Source organism: Chiloscyllium punctatum, chromosome 12, assembly GCF_047496795.1.
Source record: "Chiloscyllium punctatum isolate Juve2018m chromosome 12, sChiPun1.3, whole genome shotgun sequence".
NCBI classification, from domain to species: domain Eukaryota; kingdom Metazoa; phylum Chordata; class Chondrichthyes; order Orectolobiformes; family Hemiscylliidae; genus Chiloscyllium; species Chiloscyllium punctatum.
In genome coordinates, this window is record NC_092750.1 from 97,546,562 (window position 1) to 97,559,611 (window position 13,050).

Below are 13,050 nucleotides of genomic sequence, written 5' to 3' on the forward strand. Positions count from 1 at the left end.
ACATCAAAAATATAGAGTTTACTTGCCGTCGCAGGTACTTTACATAAGTTCACACTGACTGCACATCTGCCATCCCTTCAATAAAATTCGCACAATAACAACTGACCTGGTTTAACCAATCTCCTGAACCAATACTTCTCTTATGGTTCCTCAGGGCTATCATGGTGTATGTGTGCTGTGCAGTGCAGCATATTCCCCCAAAAACAAATCGGTGTTAATAGGATTAACATGGTTACTTGCTTCCAGGGCGAGTGAATTGCTCACTGAACTCATTGCTCTCTGGCTTAATCGCCACTCATAGACATACACCAGGGGTCGTGGGTTGTATTTTACAGTTTACACTTGTGAATTCTCCCTTTGAATTACCTGCAAGCCTGTCGGAGTACTGAGCAAATACAACCCCAGTCTCACTATGAGATCCCGAGCCATCAAATGTAAAGGACAGAATTCCGCTAACAAAATTGAGAATTAGAATGGATACACATTACTGATTTCACACAATATGGGTGCGGTAAAACTCTCATATCACGATGCCTGATGCCTCCATTGAGTTCAGGAACATTCCACTCATCTTTATTGGCGTCAGCTCTCTGAACTGTCTTGATTTGAGGAGTGAATATGCTGGCCATGTATCTACCAAAAAGGTAACTGGTGTACCTTCCACATATAACATAGAGGTAGGCATCGACATATATGCATCATTGTTATATTGAACATATTGTCCATACTTCGCAATCTCAATGTTCAATATAGAGTTGGGATACATCTCAGTGCCCGTTAGGTTAGTAGAAGTGATTAACATTAGGCATTCTTCGTTGACAAGTATAAAGGAAAGACGTTTACCTGTACCTTGTGACCTGCCCACCTCAACCTCAGTCGTCCCCTGTCAGTCACCATGCTGTCCAGCCTCCAGGACCGATTGAGGCTGTCTGTGTGGGCACTGTCTTGACCAGTGGTCCATTGCTCCGCAAACAAAGCACCAGCCAGATCTATCTCTGCAAACGCACTTTCGCGATCCCTTCCTCTTTTGCGAACTCCACCTGTGCCTCTCTCTTTTCCCGCAGTCCCTCCCTCCAATGGTTGAACGACCATTTGCATCATAATAAGCTGAGGTTCATGTGATTGCTGTTCCATCTTTAGTTTCCGGTTATGGTTCTCTTGAGCCAGTAGTTTTTCAGCATGTATCACGTATTGTTCAATTACTTCAGCCACAACTCTTACCCTGACCCTATTCGATTCGTAACGCGACTCTGGGGCGATCCACTTATCCCCAGTCCTCTCAGTCAAAGGGGCCAATTCAGCGCTCGAGATGAAATGAAAGACCTTGAAGGCAGTGGCACGTACACCTCCTGGGAATCTTCAAAATCTTACCCAGTCGCAGGGTCCCAGGCGAGCCCCCGAGTATACTGACGTGGAATTTCAATCGACTCGACGCAAATGCTACCAAGAGCAAAGAAAAAGTATATTTTGAAATTTGCAGAATGGACCCGACACATTTGCAAGACGCCTCATAAAATGGACACCTGATGGTTTTCACATATTCCCTTTATACTATATATCGCCTTGCCTTATCACACCTCAAGCCAGGAACCTGGATCAGTCGAGTTCCTTTCCACACATGGAGTTGCTTTTTCTAATTCATTGACTGCTGATATAATAGATTATTGGCCTTGAGAGTCAGCTGAAAATTAGGTTGAACTTTACATTTTTTCTGTCTTTTTGCAAAGTTAGGTCCATACTTCTTTGTTTCAACCATGCTTTCACAGATTTCACAAAAAAATGATAATTTTCCATGACAGGGGATCAGGCTGACAGTGACTCAATAAGTGTGATGGAGTGAGGATGATCGTGACACAATGAGGGTGAGGTGTCAGCGTGGTAGTGACGCAGACTGTGTGAGTGGATCAGGCCGATAGTTACGCAGTGGGGGGTCAGAGTGATAGTGATGCAGTAAGTCTGAGGGATCAGACCAATAGTGTCGCAGTAAGTGTGAGGTGTTCAGGGTGATAGTGAAGCACTTCGTGTGAGGGGTCAGTGTGACAGTGACGCAGTAAGAGTGAGTGGTCGGGCTGATAGTGACGCAGTAATTGGAAGGAGATCAGGCTGATAGTGATGCAGTGAGTGTTACTGTGTCAGGCTGATCCTGACGCATAAAGTGGGAGGGGACAGGGTGATAGTGATGTAGTAAGTGTGATGGGGTCAGGCAGAGACTGACGCAGTGATTGCGAGACAGTCAGGGTGATAGTGAGGGAGTAAGTGTGTGCATTCAGGCTGGTAGTGACACAGTAAGTTGAGACCGTCAGGCTGATAGTGGCCAATGAAAGTGGGGTGTTAGGGGAATAGTGAGGCAGTAAGTGTGAGGTGTCAGGCTGTTAATGATGCGTTAAGTGTGAGGGGTCAGTCTGATAGTGAAGCAGTAAGTGTGAGGGGGTCAGGCGGATAGAGACGCATCAAGTGTGGTGGGGTCAGGCTGATAGTGTCACAGTATGTGTGAGTGGTAAGGCTGATAGTGATGTAGTAAGTGTCGGTGAGTCAGAGTGATCCTAATGCAGGAAGTGAGAGTGGACAGGGTGACAGTGACGCAGTGAATGTGAGGGGGTCAGTGTGATGGTGACAGAGTAAGTGTGAGTGTTCAGGCTGATATTGATGCAGTATGTTGAGGGCGTCAGGCTAATACTGGCCAGTAAGTGTTAAGTGCCAGGGTGATAGTGATGCAGGAAATGTGAGGAGTCAGACTGATAGACACGGTGAAATTGTGAGGGGTCAGGCTGATAGTGATGCGGAAAGTGTGCGAGTGTCAGGCTGATAGTGATGCAGTAAGTGTGTTGGGAGCAGAGTGATAGGAATGCAATAAGTGTGAGCGGCTCTGGATGATAGTGACAGGTCAGTATGAGGGGGAGGATGGTAGTGATCCAGTGAGTGTGAGGTGTCAGGATGACAGTGAAGCAGAATGTGTGAATGTGTCATTGTGATGGTGACATGGCAAGTGTGATGCGGTCAGGGTGACAGTGACGCAGATGCTTTCAGGGGGTGAGTTTGGAGTGATGCAGTAATTGTGAGGGGTCAGGGTGATAGTGACGCAGTGAGTGTGAGATGTCAGTGTGATAGTGACGCAGAACATTTGAGGGGCCAGGTTTATAGTGACGCAGTATGGGCAAGGGGTCAGGGTGGCAGTGATGTAGATGCACTCACAGGGCCAGGTTGTAGTAAAGCTGTAAATGTGAGTGTCTCAGGCTGATAGTGATGAAGTAAATGCGAGGGGGTAAGGCGGTTTGCGATGTAGAAAGTGTGCAAGGGTAGTACTAGAAGTGATGCAGTAAATGTGAGTGTTGAAGCTGATAGTGATGAAGTAAATGCGAGGGGGTAAGGCGGTTAGTGATGTAGTAAGTGTGCAGGGGTAGTGCTAGAATTGACGCAGTAAATGTGAGTGTTGATGCTGATAGTGATGCATTAAATTTGAGGGGATCAGGCTGATCTTGACGCAGTAAGTGTGACGTTGTCAGGATAATAGTTATGCTGTAAGTGTATGGGGTCACAATGATCTTGATGCAGTAAGAGTGGGGAGTCAGGGAGATAGTGACGCAGTAAGCATGAGTGGGTAAGCCTGATAGTGAAGCAGTATATGTAAGGGAGTCAACCTGGTAGTGGCGCAGTATTTGTGAAATGGTCAGGCTGATATTGATGCAGTTAGTGTGTTGGGGTCAAAGTGATAGTGACGTAATAGGTGTAAGTGGCTCAGGATGATAGTGACACAGTGGGTGTGAGATACCAGTGTGATAGTGACGCAGTAAGTGTAAGGGGTCAGGACGACAGTGACACTAAGTGTACGGCCCTTAGTGTGATAGTGTCACAGCAAGTGTGGGGTGTCAGGGTGTAAATGACATCGTAAGTGAGAGAAGGGCATTGTGATAGTGAAGCAGTAAGTGTGAGGGGGTCAGGCTGATAGTGACACAGTCAATGTGACGAGGCAGTGTTTTAGTGACAAGATAAGTGTGAGGCATCAGTCTGATACTGACACAATAAATGTGATGGAGTCAGGCTGATAGTGACACAGTAAGTGTGAGGGGTCAGCCTGATAGTGACACAATAAGTGAAAGGATTCAGGGTGATAGTAACATGGGAAGTGTGAGGGTGTGACTGAAAGTGACGCAATAAGTGTGTGGTGGTTAGGCTGATGGGGACGCAATAAAAATAAGGCCGGCAAGGTGGAAATGGCAAAGGCTGTGTGAGTGGGTCAGGCTGATAGTGATGCAGTAAATGTGAGGAGGTCAGGGTGAGAGTAACGCAGTAAATGAGAGAGGATCAGAGTGAGAGTGACGCATTAAGTCTGAGTGGTCAGACTGATATTGACGCAGTAAATATGAAGGGGTCAGGCTGAGAGTGACACAGTCAGTATGAGGGGGAGAGTTTTAGTTACAGAGTAAGTGCGAGGCGTCAGACTAAAATTGATACAAAAAGTGTGAGTGGGTCAGGGTGATATTGACGCAGTACGTCTGAGGGGTCAGGCTGATCGTGACGCAGTCAGTGTGAAAGGGCAGAGTTTTAGGAACATGGTGAGCGTGAGGCGTCAGTCTGATACTGACACAAAAAGTGTGATGGAGTCAGGCTGATAGTGACGCAGTACGTTTTAGGAGTGAGGGTGATATTAACATAGGAAGTGCGAGGGCATCACTGATAGTAACACAATATGTGTGTGGCTGTCAGGCTGATAGTGATACAGTAAAAATGAGAATGTCAAGGTGAAACTGGTGCAGTAAGGTGAGGATGGCAGATGGACAGTGATGCAGTAAGTGTGAGGGGTTCACGCTGATATTGAGGCATGCAAGTGTGAGGGGCCAGGTTGATAGTAACGCAGAAAGTGTGAGTGTCTCAGTGTGACAGTAACGCATGACGTGTGAGAGGGTCAAGGAGATAATGACAGAGAAAGTGTGAGGGGGTCAGGTTGATAGTGATGCTGTAATTGTGAGCTTGATGAGCATGATAGTGAGGGGCTCAGGCTAATAGCAATACAGCAATTGTGAGGGGGTCAGGGTAGTAGTGACTCAAAACGTGTGAGCGGGTCAGGCTTATAGTGATGCAGTAGGTGTGAGGTGTCAGGCCGAAAGTGACACAGTAAAGGTGAGAGTCTTGGTGTGCTAGTGACACAGTAAGTGTGAGCCGCTCAGGATGATAGTGACGCAATAAGCGTGAGGTTTCAGGTAGACACCAATGCAGTAAGTGTGACGTCTTCAGGGTGACAGTGACGCAGACACTTTGAGGATGTCAAATTGAGAGTGACACAGGAAATGTGAGGGGACAGGATGAGAGTGACACAGTAAGTGTAAGAGGTCACGCTGATAATGATATACTAACTGTGATGGAGTCAGGATAATAGTGGTGCAGTGAGTATGAATTGTCAGGGTGATAGTGACACACGGTGTGAGTGGGATGGAGTTATAGAGATGCAGCAAGTATGAGGAGGTCAGAGTGATAGTGTGCAGGGTCTGGCTGAAGGTGACGCAAGAAGAGTGAAAGTTTCAGTGTGATCTGGACGCACTAAGTTTGGGGGCTCAAGGTGATAGTGATGCTGTAAGTACTAATGGGTCAGTCTGATAGTGACACAGTACATTTGAAGGGATCAGGCTGGTAGTGATGCAGTAAGCGTGAGGGGGTCAGGCTGATATTGATGCACTAAGTGAGAGAGTGTCAAGGTGATGCTGACGCAATCAGTGTGAGCAGGTTAGAGAGAGAGTGACGCCGTTAATGAGTGGGGTTTGGCTGATAGGGATACAGTGGGTGCGCATGTCTCAGGGTGTGAGTGATGCAGGAAGTATGAGGGTGCCAGAAGGATAGTGATGCATTAAGGATGAGGGGGTCAGAGTGATTGTGATGCAGTAATTCTGAGGGGATCACAAAGATACCAATGCAGTAAGCATGAGGGGGTCAGGCTGTTAGTGACGCTGTCAGTGTGAGTGCCTCAGCCTAATAATGATGAAATAAATTTGAGAGAATAATGCTGATTGTCAGGTGATAAGTGTGAGTGAGTCAGGCTGGTAGTAACGCTGTAAGTGTGAGTATTGAAGCTCATAGTGAAGCTGAAGATGTGAGGTGGTCAGTGTGATTGTGGCACAGTAAATGTGAGAGGGTCAAGGTGATAGTGACATAGTAAGTTTGAGGAAGCAGTGATGTAGTGACACGGTAAGTGTGAGGCGTCAGTCTGGTACTTACATAATAAGTGTGATGGAATCAGGCTGATAGTGACACAGTAAGTGTAAGGAGTCAGGATAATATTAACATAGGAAGTTTAAGGGCGTGACTGATAGTGACAAAGTAAGTGGTTGGCAATCAGGCTGATAGTGACCCAGTCAAAATGAGGGTCTCGAAGTGAAAGTGGCGCAGTAAATGTGAGGGCGCCAGATGGAGACTGATGCAGTAAATTTGAGGGGTTCACGCTGAAATTAAGGCGGTAAGTGTGAGGGGTCAGGTCTATAGTGATGCTGTAAGTGTCGGCGGGACAGGCTGATAGTGATGCTTTCAAAGACCAAATATCCAAGGCTCATTGTAGTGCTGAATAGCGAGACTTCCCAAGGCGAAGACAAAAATCAATAGTTCTCATCCTGGTCATAAATCACAATGCTTCATTTTGAAATTGTCTTCTCCTGCTTCTAGATTCACCAATGAGGGAACAAAATTTAATTGCACCACCCTGTTTATCTCTTCAAATATTTTGCAACTCTCAATGAGATTACCTCTCTTGTGTTGAAACTGTTTAAGAAAGACCGGATTTGCCCAATTTCAATTCACAGGACTAACGTTCATCCATGACATTAAGACTAATCACCATTCGTGGTATTCCTCATATGGCATTAGTATCTTTCCTAAATTGAGGATTATAATTCCTCATACTGTAGTCCAAGTGCGGTTGAACTGAGCCACAATACATTGGAAATAATGCTTCGTTCTCGTGCCCTGAAATCCTTCTGCAGCTTTCACAACAGACTTCTACAACTGCTACTAGACTTCAATGACTTATTAAAAACTTCTCCAAGATGCAATTCTAAAAATCTGTACATCGGACTTTCTACTTCAAACCTTCGACAAATAATCTCAACACATTACCCTCCTGACAATTATGATAAAGTCAAATCGTTGCTATTTATTAAATCATGAGGGACATGGATAGGTTGACTCATCAAGGTGTTTTCCTGCTGGTGCGGAAGTCAAAATTTAGAAAACATCGGTTTAAAATTAGTGGGTAAGGATTTAAAGGGACGTCAGGGGAAACTTTTTCAAGTGTGTCCAGAATGAGCTGCCAGAGAAATTGTTGGAGACTGGTACAACTATAACATTTAATGGCATCTGGATGGATATATGAGTAACAAGGTTTAGAGGGATGTGGGCCAAATGTTGGCAAATGTGGCCTATTAATTTACGATATCTGTCCACCATGGTCAAGTTAGAAAGAAGGGCCACTTTCCGTGTTGTATTGTTCAAGGACTTGATGACTCTAGAACAACCGCAAAAACCTTGCAAATAATTCCGTCAAGACGATTTCAAGTACCAAATCTTCGGTCAATCTTCCTCTCATGTGCTCACAAGTTCATTACCTGATGTCAGAACTTACGGATTAGTTGCTGGATCCATTCCTGTAAATTGGTTCTGCATTCTTTCTAATTCCGATTGTTTTTACGAATGTAGCTAGTGTTTATGGACTTAGCATCAATATTTCTAATACCATATTTTGATGAATATTAAAAAACAACTGTGGCACCAGATGATGAGCAATTGAGTCAAAGTCGATCGGACGCAGTGAGACAATGATCCTCTCTTCATGTGGTGTACATCCGTGACTCTAAAATTCGACGAAGAATCATTCCCACAACTTCAGCTGTGTCAGGATCTCGTTTGCGGTGAAAGCCTGTCAATCTGCTAAGGTAACGTTCGTCTGGGTCTCTGCAAAGGATTTGGCGAAATCTTTGGGTCTTGACAATTTGTTCTTCAAACAACTTGCGTATTTCATGAATTCAGTTCTTTTACTATGAAAATTGGCAACATTTCTGTAGCTGTGATGGCCGAGAGGTTAAGGCGTTGGATTCGAAATCCAATGGGGTCTCCCTGCGCAGGTTCGAATCCTGTTCACAGCGTTGAATCCTTTAAAAGTCATTAATCTCTTAGCGGAATTTCGTGGAGCTTGAGCTTTGCATTCAATCGAAAGTGGAATTTCAACTGTGAAGCATCCGAAGTCATTTCAAGACGTCCAATTGAATAAATTATATGTCGAGACGCAAAAAGCCACCAACTTCCAACATGAATCAGTTTTAAAACATTTGTCGAACTATCGTGAAATTTGGATGTTCGGGAGTGGGGAGTGGGGGGTTGGGGGTGGAATTAAGCAAAACAAGAAGCAATGCAATGCATTTACCTGCAGGTGAGGAATTATTTTTTAGGATCAGTTGAAAGTCAAGCTGAGAAAGTTCAACTTAATTTACAGCTGACTCTCAAGGCCAATAATCTATTATATCAGCAGTCAATGAATTCGAAAAAGAAACTCCATGTGTGGAAAGGAACTCGACTGATCCAGGTTCCTGGCTTGAGGTGTGATAAGGCAAGGCGATATCGGTGGAGTAGAATTTTCTGGAAATATTAGAAATGGAATGTTAACGGTCTTCTGCTGTCCACATTCGTAAGAAACTGTGCAATAAGAACTGAATTTGAAAATTAACGATGAAAATCAGACATAGCACTCTGCTTGTGGTGTAGCATTGTTCAGAACAATAGGTTGTTGTTGAGGCTAAAATTGACCAAAATAATCGATGGGGATCTTATCCACGGCCTTCGTTGGAGCAGTTGGTGTGGAGAGCTCAGCTTGAAGAACCAAATGCCAATTATTCATCTTGGCCGTCTGAATTGGTTAGTTAAACATACTCCCACTTTAATGTAAAAACCTTTGCTATCAGAGCTAGATGTTTTCATGTCAGCATGTTCCGATATGTGAAGACACTCCAAAGAGTAGATGTGACTTAAATTTTGACTCTAACGTCAGAGATGTTGACACATTTCTGCCCCGAAACAGCACTACCATTGGTATCAAATCTAACTGAACAAAGGACTAGTTCACTTAGACATTTCCTTTCTGCAGACTCTGCCAATGGACCGTTCAGGCCCGATGTTGGAATAGGGCGTGGTAACATCTGCTCGCCAGTGGATCACTTCATTCTGGCTCACGATTCATAAACCGTAATTCATTTTGAATTTCTTAGCCATCAGCATGATAATTGGTACATAATGCACAGGTTTGCTTCTCAAAAGAAAGAGCGAAATCTTATTCAATGCAGACGCAAATTCAAGTTGTCCCTGATCGACCAGAAGACAGATATCGCGAAACAAAATGAATACAGAAAACAATCAATGTTTTCTGGGTTCAACAAAGATGTACTGGAACAACGAAAACAAATATTTGGAACTAAAGTCACATACCAGTTCCGGACTAAATGTTCTTGAACCGTTATCTTAATTTGACCTTCATGTCCACCTTTGCTGCAAAAATTATCTTAACAACTCAGTACTTTGTGTTCTTTGATATTGTCTTCTTCATGTTTCTCTTGATTTTGAAACTAAAACCGAGCAATAGCAAGGCACCCTATTTCACTTGCAAAGATCAGAAGAAGATCAATTTATAAGAGAACAGAAATAAAGCTACGTCTGTCTTCCGAGAGATATCACAGTTACCATTTCGACTCCAAAAAGTCTTCTTCAGAGGTCTGCGCAATGAACTCGAAATAGTAGACCGAAAATGAAAAAAAAGAAGCCATAATGCCGCGAATACACCACCCGCAAGCGCATCAAGTCCTACTCGAATGTGCTGTATTCCTACTCTCAACATCAGTGGAGAACGGAACAAAGCTCATTCTGCAGTTGTCAACCTGTTGTGATGTAGTTTGTAAAGTCAGAAATATGATTAGGTAAAAAGCGGGATGAAAGCGGGATATTGGAAGTCTGAAAAAAGCAAGTGCGTGCTTTGCTTTGAAGAAGGTTGGCAGTGATGAAAATGGAAATTAACTACAGTGAGGGGGGCTTAATTAATACTCAGAATCATTGCAACACACAGGGACGCAATTCTTTTTGCTGGGTTTCTGTTCTGCCATTTTATAATCACGACTGCTGTCGGATTTGTTTTCCATTCCAGGCTTAGGTGTCTGCCTGATGGAAGTTTGCACATTCGCCCAATTACTGTGTGGTAGCTCTGGTTTGCTGCTACATTCTAAACATTTGCAGGTTATTTGGATTTGCCATTGAACGCACACGGTTACAGAGACAGTGATGTGGACAGTGTCTGGATAGGACGTACTTCAGAGGATTTTTGTGAACTTAAATAGACAGAGTGGGGATAGTCTGCTGATTCCTGGGTGAGCTACATGGACAGAGAGGGGTCAGGGTATTCTTCCCTGAGGGAGAGACATTGACAGAGTTGGATTAATTGCTCTTACCTGTGTCAGTCACGCAGATACAGTAGGGTCAGTCTGCCCTTCCCTGGGCGAATTTCTTTCACAGAGTGGTGACAGTCTGCTCTTCCTTGCCTGAGTGAAACAGAAAGAGCGGGGTCAGTATTCTCTTCCCTCGATAATTTATGTTGACAGTCAGGCTTTCGTCTGCTCTTCTCTGGCGAGTTAATTGGTAGAGTGGGGTTAGTGTTCATTCATTGGGTGAGTGCCATAGAGAGAATGGGATCAGTCTACTCTTCCCTGAGTGAATTACATTTATAGACTGGGGTCAGACTGCTCTTCAGTGAATGACTTATATTGACCATGTGGGATCAGTCTGCTGAGTTACACTGAGAGTGTGGTGTCAGTCTGCCTTTCCCTCGGTGAGTAACACTGACAGAGTGGCGTCAGTTTGCTCTTCCCTCAGTGAGTTACATTGACAGAGTGGCATCAGTCTACTCTTTCCTGTGCGAGTTACATTGACAGAGTGGCGTCAGTCTGCTTTTCACTGAGTGAGTTATTTGGACAGTGCGGGATCAGTCTGCTCTTCCCTGGGTGAGTTGCATTGACAGAGTGGCGTCAGTCTGCAATTTCCTAGTTGTGTTAAAGTGATCGCGTGAGGTCAGAGTGCTATTCCCTGGTTGAGTCACATTGACAGATTGGACTTCATCTGCTCTTCCCTGGGAGAGTCATATTTACAGAATGGGGTCAGTCTGCCCCTTTCTTAGTGAGTAATATAACAGAGTGCACTCAGTCTGTTCTTCCCTGGGTGAGCTACGTTAAGAGAGTGGTGTCAGTCTGCTCCTCCACGGGCGTGTTACTTTCTCAGAATCGTGAGAGTCTGCTCTTCTCTGTCTGAGTTTAACAGCAAGGATGGTTTCATTACTGTCTTCGCTGGATGATTCACACAGACAGAATGGAATAAGTCTTCTCTTCTCTGAGTGAGTTACTTTGACAGAGTGGGGTCAGGCTCGTCTCCCTGCTTGTGTTTCATTGACAGAATCAGATCAGCCTGCTCTTTCCTGGATGAGTGACAGAGACAGAATGGGTACAGCCTGCTCTTCTCTGAGTGGTGTCAGTCTGCCATTTGCTGGGGGAGTTACATATAAAGTGTTGGGTCAGTCTGCTCTTCCCTGGATGAGTAACATTGACAGAGTGGCGTCAGTCTACTCTTCCCCTACATCTTTGGGATAATTAGGGATGGGCAGTGAATCTTATCTCATTGAAAGACAACTGTGTCCCAGAAATGCATTTCTAATAATTGCATGTTCTAATTCGACACTGCAAGCAGTCGGGAATAACTTGAGGAGAGGTGCAGGGTAGAATAATTAAAATCAAATGCACTGATGCCTCGGAGACATAACACAAGATGTGAGTGTGGAGCTGATGGTGCAAGGCTCAGTGTCAGTGCTATTGGTTCAGCATTTATTGCTCACTGTTCGAAATGACTCAGACACCACTGCTGTCAATTCACAACAATGAGCCTGTTCATCTTGGTTTGAAAATCCCTGCGTGTGTATTAACGTGATTAATGGGACGCGAGAGGAGATGAGCACATCCTCTTTATTCTGTCAGTTTAAACAGACGAAAATATCTGTTTGATGCCAATGCAAGAGGATACTGTCTTTTTCTGTGTCTTTTTAGTGGGGCATGCTCAGCATTGAAACGTCTGTTTTTGCATAAGAAGAGTTTTATTGCCATTCATAGTGAGCAACATTAATACAGAAAATGCGTATTCGAATTCCTGTGATCAAGTGGTTCAGGCATTGCACATATGAACGAGCAATCTGACTCTTAACGTGGCGCCATGGATTAGCAGGTGAAAACAGCTCCCATCACACTGGTGTCTGCTCATTGTACTTAAAGCTCGTTATTTCTCTCAAGTATTGTGTTGCTGATCGAGAAACTCAGTGTCCTGTTTGAATTGCTGTACATTCTGATTTCGCGTTCCAGCTTCATTGTCCTGGTTTAAATCCAGAAGTGTAGGTTGCTCTTTTTAACTACTATATTAACCTGGAGATTCTTCCCGCAGTTCCACAAGCACTTCTGCTTCTCATCCTCTTATTCTCATTCCTTCATTCCCAGTTTCGTGGAAATTAAGTGGTGAGGCAGGAGACACTGCAGCATTCCTGGGAAATGTCGTTGTAATTGCACTGACAACACGACATGATCAACGTCATTCTCTGCTGTCACCATTCATTCGTTGTACATCAACAGTAAATGCATCGTTTTCCTTCTTCATCTATTATGTAATTACTTTCTTTTTCTGTTGGATAAGGAAATCATTTTTAACTTCGAAAGGGTCTTTAGATTTTGAGGAAGAAATGTCTCCTTGCCTCAGGTCGAAGTGACAGACGCATTATACAGAGAATGTGGGACTACTTCGACCGACTCCAGCCAGGCGTCAGAAAGCCTCTCAGCAATTCGAATCACAAACTGTCTCTGAATGTCAGGCTTTACAAGAGCAGAAATGGGAAATGAGGGATATGGACAGACAGAGAGTCGGAGAATGTGAAAAAGGCCCAGGAAGATACAGAGACAATTATATTAAAAAAACAAAGACCCATATTGAGGCAGACACTGAAAGAAA

The 13,050-nt window shown here is 44.3% G+C and overlaps 1 non-coding gene across 1 annotated transcript; it reads left to right on the plus strand.

The window, feature by feature from the left end:
- Nucleotides 1-8,041: 8,041 nt before the first annotated feature.
- trnas-cga (transfer RNA serine (anticodon CGA)) lies at nt 8,042-8,123 on the plus strand. Its single transcript has one exon. It is a non-coding gene; the product is annotated as a tRNA-Ser (tRNA).
- Nucleotides 8,124-13,050: the final 4,927 nt, after the last annotated feature.